This window comes from Apis dorsata, unplaced genomic scaffold (genome assembly GCF_000469605.1).
Source record: "Apis dorsata unplaced genomic scaffold, Apis dorsata 1.3 scaffold_365, whole genome shotgun sequence".
Taxonomy (NCBI): Eukaryota; Metazoa; Arthropoda; class Insecta; order Hymenoptera; family Apidae; genus Apis; species Apis dorsata.
In genome coordinates this window covers 496,136-507,395 of record NW_006263630.1, presented here as the reverse complement: position 1 = coordinate 507,395, position 11,260 = coordinate 496,136, and the positions used below count along the sequence as shown (strand labels likewise).

Here is an 11,260-nt window from a genome sequence, read left to right as displayed (position 1 = left end):
TTCCGGTCAATGAGTGAACGATCGTTGGAAGCGTGAGATTTTCCACTTTAAAACGCTTTTCGACTTATTTCTATACGACTTCCGGTTCCCGAGATATCGTCGTGTAAAGAAAAGAGTAATTTTTAATCGTACCAATCCAATTGTATCCTATTAAAATTAGGAAAACTTTGAATCGTTGTAACTCCGAAGATAATAACTTCCGGTCAACGAGTGAACGATCGTTGGAAGCGTGAGATTTTCCATTTTAAAACGCTTTTCGATTTATTTTTATACGACTTCAGGTTCCCGAGATATCGTCGTACAAAGAAAAGAATGGTTTTTAATCGTACCAAATCCAATTGTATCCTATTAAAATTAGGAAAACTTTGAATCGTTGTAACTTCGAAGATAATAACTTCCGGTCAATGAATGAACGATCGTTGGAAGCGTGAGATTTTCCACTTTAAAACGCTTTTCGATTTATTCCAATACGACTTCCGGTTCCCGAGATATCGTCGTGTAAAGAAAAGAGTAATTTTTAATCGTTTACCGTCTCCTTTTTGGTAGCTTACATAGACTCGCGCTCACCTCATCCCAAACACCAGACAAATGACAGACGCGATTCTTGGAAAAGTACACGCGATATTTGGAACAACATAGTAAACATTTCCGGGAAAAAATATAGATCATTAAATCGCGACTCTTTTTTCTCAAGCGTTACGGTGAACTTTGAATTCTTATAACTCGACAATGAATTGAGATATCGAGACGAATCAAAAAGTGACTTCACTGATATAGTTTCTTCTATATTCTGAATAAATATTAATAACATATATGTGTTTTCTATTAGAGAAAAGAAATCTTTTCAAACTTTTCATCTCCTCACTGATCAACTCCATACACGTCTCGATATAATAAACGATAAATCTATCATCGATCGATGTTAATAAATTTCGATTCGCGACGAGCACGTATCGCGTATACTCGCTTCGTTTTCTCGTGTTGCTTCGAGAGTAGTCGCGTAGCACGGTGAACCATAGAATGGTACCGCGATACAGTTACTGTTCATCCAATCCGATATTCACGGCGATGCTCGTTACGATCCACCGTAGGCCAACTAACCTGGACATGGATGGATATCCAATTTCCCCCAAAGAGATGTAAAATATAATCGTTAAATCCTCGAAACCGAAGGAATAGTAAAGTTAATTCTAATTGGCAAGCTGCTGTCTGTTATCGCGGTGGATCGTTAACCGAATTCTGAAATCAAGCTTCGTGTTCCAATCCTCTCCCCCTTTAATAATTTAATATATTTCGATAAATTATACATAATATAAATACATGAAATTCAAATTTTAAAGAAACGAGAAGAGAAATTCATGGAACATGAAAAATTTCTTAATCTTTACCCGAATCATTTATTATTCCTTATTACCTGTCATCATTTGCATGATAATTTCCGCACGAAAAAATTTAGCATTGCAATCTATCGATCTCCCTATTCGCATCAATTAACTATAATAAACTTAAGAGAAGAATCTTTATCTTGAGCCAAGAAGAAAAGAAATTCAAACTCGGTCGCCAATTGAAAAGATGAACTGAAACGAGAACGAGATTCGATAGAAGTCTTTCGCTTTCGTGGTTCACCGAGATCTCCTTAGATCCAAACAGATCCAATTTTAATCTCTAAAGGAACGAATGGAAGTGTCGCACGAAACGAAATGAGAAAGGTGAGACCGATTGTGGATACGTGGTAAGAAAAACCGCCTGGACAACCTCACCGCCATCCCCTTCTTCCGTCACGCTTCACTCCACTTCCCTCCACTTCGTTCGCAAACCGTCGACCTTATTGTTTTGTCGAAAGCGAGATTACTGTGCCCGCTCGATCGTATCGAAGGGGGAGGGGGGAGGAAAAAAGGAACTCGCGACAAGGTCTGCGCGACCGTTGTTGCCGTGTTTTTCCTTCATCTCGGACCTTATACGAATATCTTATCGATTGCTGGGATTATTTAACGTGATTATTTATACGTGCGAGTGTATGGGTGTAAAAGTTTCTTCCAAACTGCCAACAAAGATTTCAATATAAAAACGACTCGATTCTTGGTGTGACTAAGAAAAAGGGAGTGTATATTGCTGTTCGAAAAAATTAGACGTGAAATTTGAGAAAGTAATTCAACGATAATTGAAATGTTTTATTAACTTGTTAATAAAAAGTTTTATTAAGATTCGTAGAAAGTATCGGTCGAAGAAGGCAATTTTGATGAGGGAAGAAAATTTCATACTATGTGTAGCGAGAAGTAAAGTATAAATATAGCACGTAGAAGAGAATTTAAATAATTTAAATTCCAAATTGCCAACAAAGATCGATTTCAATGTAAAAATGACTCGATTCTTGGTGTGAGAAATATATTGATGTTCGAGAAAATTAGACGTGAAATTTGAGAAAGTAATTCAACGATAATTGAAATGTTTTATTAACTTGTTAATAAAAAGTTTTATTAAGATTCGTAGAAAGTATCGGTCGAAGAAGGCAATTTTGATGAGGGAAGAAAATTTCATACTATGTGTAGCGAGAAGTAAAGTATAAATATAGCACGTAGAAGAGAATTTAAATAATTTAAATTCCAAATTGCCAACAAAGATCGATTTCAATGTAAAAATGACTCGATTCTTGGTGTGAGAAATATATTGATGTTCGAGAAAATTAGACGTGAAATTTGAGAAAGTAATTCAACGATAATTGAAATGTTTTATTAACTTGTTAATAAAAAGTTTTATTAAGATTCATAGAAAGTATCGAAGAAGGCAATTTTGATGAGGGAAGAAAATTTCATATTATATGTAGCGAGAAGTAAAGTATAAATATAGCACTTAGAAGAGAATTTAAATAATTTAAATTCCAAATTGCCAACAAAGATCGATTTCAATGTAAAAATGACTCGATTCTTGGTGTGATTAAGAAAAAGGAAATATACTGGTGTTCGAAAAAATTAGATGTAAGACTTGAGAAAGTAATTCAATAATTTAAATTCCAAACTGCCAACAAAAATCGATTTCAATGTAAAAATGACTCGGTTCTTGGTGTGACTAAGAAAAAGGGAATATATTGGTGTTCGAGAAAATTAGACGTGAGACTTGAGAAAGTAATTCAACGATAATTGAAATGTTTTATTAACTTGTTAATAAAATAGTTTTATCAAGATTCGTAGAAAGTATCGATCGAAGAAGTCAATTTTGATGAGGGAAGAAAGTTTTATACCATGTGTAGCGAGAAGTAAAGTGTAAAAGTATAGCGTAACACTTGGAAAAGAGGGGGGAATTTAAATAATTTAATGGGATACAGGTTCTTTAATTGAAATAGGATTAACGGGAATGAAAAGATCGATCTTCTCTGTTTAGACTTGCAAAAGCGAGCTAGTCATTTCCTGGTGTAACCATCGAATGCATTTTACATACTGTGGAAGGAAAAAAAAAAAAAAAATGCATAAGCGAAAGGCAGTAAAAGTCACGATCGTTTCAATACATGGCGCATTGTATGATAAGTAAGTTACACCTTTCACCCATTAAACGCACGCCGAATCGCGCCTAAAACGTCTGGCTAGATAGATACGATTCAACGCCACGAATCGAATCGCTTTAATGGGCTGTTTGCTTCGAAAACTGTGTGTAAAATTTCTTTCGATTGAATTTTCTCGAGATATATTTATTTTCTCGCAAAACATAGAGAATTGAATACGAATCGATTATCTTCTTTAATATTAATAAATCTCGATAATTAGTGTCTGAAATATATTTTCCAAACACTTTTGTCAAATTTTGTTAAAGTTATCCAAAAAAAATTTTCCGAGTTTTCAGTTTATACTCCACAATGACAGAAAAAACGAAATGAAAATTCATCCAATGTTAATTGAAAGCGAGATTCATTTAGATAGAATTTTCAAAAATATATTTTCTCACGATGGAAGATAAGAATCTTTTATTTTATTTTATAGTTGTACGAATGCCTGTACATTCCACCTATATATAATTTTACAAAAGTGATATCGAAACGTTGCAGAATAGTTTCGTACCCCCGTGTTACACGAAAAATTGATTTACGCGAGATAAATTATCGTGGACGTGTAACGGCACACCACTCGAGATCGTATCGAAGATAGTCATTTCCCAAGCTGAGACACCTACGAGGATTTATACTCTGTTCGAGAAACGAACGACAATGGACAGCGATCCATAATAACGATGATGGATAGATAAGATTACAATCGGCAAGTTGCGAAAGAGAGAATCGTTCTTGAATCGTGAAAATATTTCTCGAATCAAACTTTGGCGAAAGGGATAGGCGAAAGAAAGAAAGAAATGACGCGTGTACGTGGATACGGAATTCTACCGGTTTATTATTATAGGCATAATATGAGATGTTGCAACAGAAAATTATTTTCGCTTGATGGCATCATAAATATCGGACGAAACGTTGTATTAATCATATTGTGATGTTTAATGTGAACAAAAACAATTTGAGAATTTTCAAGAACGGGATAATACCCGTGAAAATTTATGGTGATTACTTTGAGTTATTAGAGAGTACAATCTATGAAATCATTCTTCACTACTCCTTTATCCGTGAAAAACGTTTCACGAACAGTTTTATATTTTCATGAAGATTAATAAAACAAATTCCTTGTATATTTGGATAATTATTCGAAACGTTCAGTTTTACTCGAATCTAATATGATGATATAATTTTAAAGATCTCTAGAATTTTTATAGACTTTCCAAATAAAAATTTACAACTCTAAAATACTCTCTAAAGTTCTCAAAGTACTAGATCAATATATCTACAAGATCTTTCAAGCCTTCGATATATGTTTCAAATTTTCTTAAAGATCCTTGAATCTTTGATCGATCGTTGAAATCGTTACCTTTCAACTTAAGTTTTCAAAATTTTATCTTTCAATAAATCTTACCTGCCTGATCATCGCGTCGATGAAATTTTCGAAACGAAACTGATCTGAAACCAGGCAACGCACCGTTTCTTCTTCCGCGCATTTTCAGAAATTACGTAACCATCGATCATTAGTTTGCGCTTCCGGTATCACGTAATCCCTAAAACATCGTCCATCATCCCGCCGGACCGGAGAGTCCTGTTGAAGACTTAGCAACGCCCTCGGGCAATCCCATGGAGATCCACCTAGTCCTCGTTTCCTCGCCCTTCGGTCCACCACGTGCAATTTGCCCAACTCTGACAAAGCGATCCTGTATTGGTCGAGATGTTTCGTTCTTGCACGCTCACATATACGCATCTACGAGCGAACTCTCGAGTCCATTGTCGCTTGCGCGCATCGAACCACGGCATATATTAAACCGTGTCTCGTATGTATCAGCAGCACAGTATTACCAACCACTCTTGTTGTTAACTTTTCATAGAGAAACAAAGAACGGGGGAAACGAGTTTATAAACCGATTTTCAAACAAAACGTATCGTATTTATATTTATTAAAAAAGTGAGAAATAAGGAAACTTTACAAATCCTTCGTATAAATACTATTTCGATAGAATTCTTTTTTTTCGAAAATTTATTTTTAGGTTATATTCCATAACGATGTCATTGACAATGAAACACGGAAAATTCGATTCAACTCGCGAGAGGATCGTGATATGTATTCGCACTGATGTATCAATATTCACGATCGATTCTAAAAACAATAAAAATAGAAGAGTCGAATTATGACCGGTTGAAGTGTAGAATCTTTAGAATTTAGTTTACATTGTGTAATGTCGGACAATGGGTGATCGCGGCACGAACGCATATATATCCACGCGTGGACCAAAAGCAGGGCAGGAATCTGAGTGATGTGAGCCGATCGTTTAGCGTTTTCCCATAGCGAGCGGATCTGACCCGGGATCGGACCTCGGCCGGTCGGTGGGCCCAACAAATCGCCCCGGGTAATCACGCCGCTCGTCCTCCGCCCCTGGTACCGTTTCCTCCCCCGCACACCCACCCTTACCGACCGAGGATCCAACTCAAGAGCAACGCTTAACCCGCTGGCGCATACATCCTGCTCCTCTTCTCCTCTTTTGTTTCTCCTCCGTGCTTTCTCGCTTTTTTTCACCTCTCAACACTGCTCGCCTTCGATATCGCCCTCGCCTTCCCTCTTCTTTTCTTTTTTTTTTTTTTTTCCCATAGAGAGCGGATTTTTCCCGGGACCGGAACTCTTCCTTTTTGTTGTCCCAACAAATCCTCCCGGGTAATCACGCCGCTCGTCCTCCGCCCCTGGTTCCGTTTCCTCCCCCGCACACCCGCCCTTACCGACCGAGGAGCCAAGGCAAGAGCAACGCTTAACCCGCTGGCGGATACATGCTGCTCCTCTTCTCCTCTTTTGTTTCTCCTCCGAGCTTTCTCGCTTTTTTTCCCCCCCCAACCCCGCTCCCCTTCGTTTTCCCCCCCCCCTTCCCCCTTCTTTTCTTTTTTTTTTTTTTCTTGTCTTTGTTATCTTTCTGTTCGATTTCAAGTATGGTTTCTTTCTCTAATATATAAATTGATGGAAGAAGTGTAATTGTACAAAATATAGACAGACAGAGAATATTTTTATCGAATTTTAGAATTTTAGGATTAGAAGAATATAATTCGAGAAAAGGTGGCGAAAATTTTTTAAAATTATTATTTATTTGATTGTTTTGTGTTTAATCTTTATGCGCTTGTCTGTTTACGCGAGCAATTGAATTTATTTTTAAATTTAATTGGGAAATTTTTTTATTTATATCATTTTTAATTGTCAGCTTTATGCTTTAAATTGTTGTACATATATAAAAATATATAAGAAAAAATATATATAAAAATATATGGAAAACATGCAATTTAGAAATATTAATTAAATATATTTAAAAAATTCAGGAGAAAATAGAAATATATATATGACATATAAAAATACAAAAATATGTATAAAATTTGGTATAACGTATAAAAACATGTAAACATTTTGTTTATTAATTAGAGAAAATAATTAAAGAAAATAAATAGAAGATTTTAGTACCGGTGGCGCCATCTCGCGTTTGGACGCTGGAAGCTCCGACTTGTTACTAGCATAGCAGGATATGCAAGGAGGTATTCGTGACGTCACATGAAGACATAAGGATAGCGATATTGTGCGAGAAGGACAGAAATATTAATATGTCGGAAACATAACATTGAAAATTAAATAATTAATTATTATTTTTCTACTAAAAACTTCTGCAAATTTAGATTCATATTTTAAAACTGAGACTTCAAAGAAGTTTTTCATATTAATTTTAATTTAAAATTCTTTTCAATTAATTATTTATTAATAATAAATATCTCATCGTGCAAGTCATATAACCGATATACAATGTATTTTTCATTAATTTTACGTTATTGTAAAATTTATTTCTAAATATTAATATATACATTTTAAACGTTGTTTCCTTCTCTATATTCACATATAATTTTTATTCATAATTTTGCTGTTATTTTAAAGAATAAATTGATTATATATTACTCGATTGCGAAGTAGAAGTTATCGACTGAAACACTCTCTATAATAATCATTTATAAATAATTAATTAAAAAGAATTTCTTATCAAAATTTATATAAGAAAGTTGTTTGAGGTTTTAACTTTGAGATACAAGCTTAAAAGTACAGAAATTTTTCCTGATTAATTATTTATTAATGATTATTATGAAGAGTGTCTCACGCGCAAACTCATTATTCCATGGTCGAGTAATAAACAATCAAATTAATCATTTAAACAATAACAAATTTATAAATAAAAATTATACGTGAAAACAGAGGAAGAACTAACCTTTCAATTAAGTATATTTATATTTAGAAATAAATTTCATAGTAATGATAAATTAACGAAAAGTATTGGTTATCGATCGAGCGTCGGCCCGATATGACGCATTAATTATTAATAAATAATTAATTAGAAAGAATTTCGAGTTAAATTTAATATGAGAAACTTCTTTAAAATCTCAGCTTTCAGACGCAAACTTAAAAGTATACAAATTATCAATAGAAAATTAATAATTAATTAATATTTTTATATAAGAATATATATATGAAGAATATTAGGAGCCGCATAACCAAAGTTAGTGGCACGTTTTCTCTATCCTTCTCGCACAATATTGCTGTCCTTATGTGTGACGTCACGAATACCTCCTTGCACATCCTGCTATGCTAGTAACAAGTCGAAGCTTCCAGCGTCCAAACGCGAGATGGCGCCACCGGTATTAAAATTTTTCATTTACTTTTTTGTTCAATTTATATATGAAATATAAACAGTTTATAAGAAATGTAATGAATTTTATCATGTTCAGAAATACATATTCGTTTGAAAAATATCTCAAAGAAACTTTTATATAAATATTCCAATATGAGAAATTTGTAGAAAGATAGGAAAAAGAAATTTGTTGGAAGGGAAAGAAAATAAAAAATATAAAGATATTAAAATATACGTAAAATATATTTTTTTATTTTATTTTAAATAAATATTACAGCATATAAAAATAATATATATCTACATATATAATATTCTTATAATTATTATAAATTCATATTATATAAATATACAAATAACGTCAAAATTAACGAATTACTATTTTATTTATTACATATATACATATATATAAGAAAATCTTCAATATGAACGAAATTCTACGTTCTATTAACTTACATTATAATTTCTTTGGCAAATCAAAGACGTTCAACTGAAAATTCATAGCCTAAACTAATATTCATAATATAATGTTTTTTTTTTTTCAAAGGAAGAGAATTTCCAACACAGGATTCGCAGAATTTTCATTTTCTCGAAAGTTCTTCTTATCCTTCGCTCTCGACTTTCGCGGTACCGTCGAAAAGTACGAAACAGGGTGAGGAAGAGTAAAAGAGATGCCGTTCACCCGTCTCTCCCTCTCCCTCTCTCTCTCTTTCTCTCTCGGCCCGTATACACGTATATATAGCGTCCTACCTACCCCGCGGTATCTTCCCTCTTTCTCTCTCTTCCCCGCTGAAGTCAGATCGCCCACGGGCTCCACCAGGCCGTCGTTATTATATGTTATCGCCGTGGAAGGTATGGGAATCGGCCTGAGGGGGCACCGGATACCTACGTCGGTATTTCCCCCTCGTTGTGCCATAACGCACCATCGAGGTACACGAAGAACCGAGCTCTCCAGCTCTTGTTCTCTTTCTATCTTCATCTCTTTTCTCTCTCTACTCGCGCTCGTTCTCCCGGCGGCCTTCGTCTTTAGCGCACTCTTCCTCCTTTGTCCCTCTCGTCCTTTTTCCAGGGCACTCGTCTATTATATGCTAAATTACAACGACCTTCGGTCGTGCACGCAGAAGAACATGGCCGGTACCATTGAAAAAACGCATTGAAACCTATCTATAGATAACGGATGACACGATCACGCCAAGGGTTGAAAAGCATTGGAAAGTTGGTGGGTGTGTGTCATTGAAAAGTGACCAAACTTTGGTAAGGGAGGAGACTCTTTTTTATTTTTAGATAATTATCGATCTTTTTGACCTTTAATTGAAAAAATTATTCAATGAATTTCTTCGTTGCATTGCGCTGATTTTTCTTCGAAAAGTATTTGAAAAACTTAGATCGATTTGTTGATTGACAATAGTCATTAGTTAGTTGAGAAAGAAATATGTCAAGCAAAGAGTTACGATGAAAATACGTTGGATATTTCTAAGAGAAAATATCCTTTACATTTCAAGGTGACCTTCATTCCTCTTTGAACATAATGTTATAAATATATCATGAATATAAGATGCATAAATTGCCTATCATTGCACCGAGATATAATTCCCAGATACGACATGCAAATAAACATAACAAGAACGTGACGCTCCTCCATTAGAAACCTATTGGAAAATGTCACCAGCCACTTTCTCTAAACCCAAGCCGGAAACGATTCGACCATTCATATCCGTTCGAATATCTCTCATTAATACACGTTGTCAGTTCTGTCACCGTTATTAAGATTGGACTCCATTTCCTCCGCACTTTCAATGCGAAATCAAAAAACATTAATTATGTTGCAAAAGTTATTAGTTTATTATGCATCGAAGAATGACATCGACTTCAATATATAGAAAAGATTACAAAATTATCGATAATTTTTGACCTCGCAATATCCAAGAATATCAATTTTAACGTTAAAAATTTATAATTTTAAAAGTTAAGAATTTTTAAACATCAATGTTGATCTAACTCAATCTTGCAAATGCTTTTAAGTAACAACTTTAGGCGAGTAGCTTGGTATCGATTTATTTATTAAATATCTGTATATGTTAAATCTTATTATTCCTTATTATTATTATATTTTATTTTGGCCCAATATATGCGTTTCCAGTCACGACTACTCCCGATTCCTCCCACGTCCGACCTTTCTCCATCCCGGACGGATCCAGAAGGCATTCGTTCCGGCAGCTTTCACGAAAATGATAGCGGCTGTGTCCTCCGGCATGATAGCCGCAATAAAGAGATGAAATTCGAAGCCTTCCCGATGTCGATAATCGATCGTCTTGGATTGAGCGATCGAAATCGCGTTCGTGTAATAATCAACCATCTTGGAAATATTTTAATCCAACTTCGATCGTATCTTTACTTATCTCTTCTTCTCTATGTCCTCCTATCTAACTAAATTATCCGTTATTTCTCTTATATAAATGACTTTAGAACATAGTACAACTGAAAATGTATTATTTTCCATCAATCAGAATGTGATTTGTTAAAAAATTATTAAAAAATTAAATGATAAGAATATCTTTTTGGTGAAATACGATAAATTTTAATACATTCGATAAACATATATGTTAAGGAAATTTTCTATTCTACATTAAACTTTTAAAAAAATGCAAAAGATGGAAAAGAATTTTCACACGTGATTTTGTATTCAATCAATGTTATCATTTTCAGGCTTGTATTTTTCGCCATTTTACAATTATATTTCTTGTATTCATCAAAAATTAATATCCAGAAGCATTCATTTTAATTTTCAATCGTATCGACCGTGTTAAAGGAATCACTCGACGAATCAACGTTATTTTCAACCCGTCATTTTATCGAAACTGCCACTTTTCGTCCAACGATCCCTTCTCTCGACAAATTTCCTTTAACTTTTCATCGGTCGAAAACAACCTGTTTACAATGCGACGTTAATTGGCCCCGACTCGTCCAGTAATCGTCAATTAAGTCGAAGCAAGGGAGGCATATATAAATTGGTTAAGAAAAATTTTGGAACAGCTGCGGCTACTTC

General features: G+C 34.3%; 1 protein-coding gene across 4 annotated transcripts in view; it reads left to right on the top strand.

Annotated features, from left to right (window-relative positions):
- LOC102672540 (BTB/POZ domain-containing protein kctd15-like) overlaps positions 1-11,260 on the top strand; it is a 42,533-nt gene that overhangs the window by 27,325 nt on the left and 3,948 nt on the right. The window lies entirely within an intron of this gene.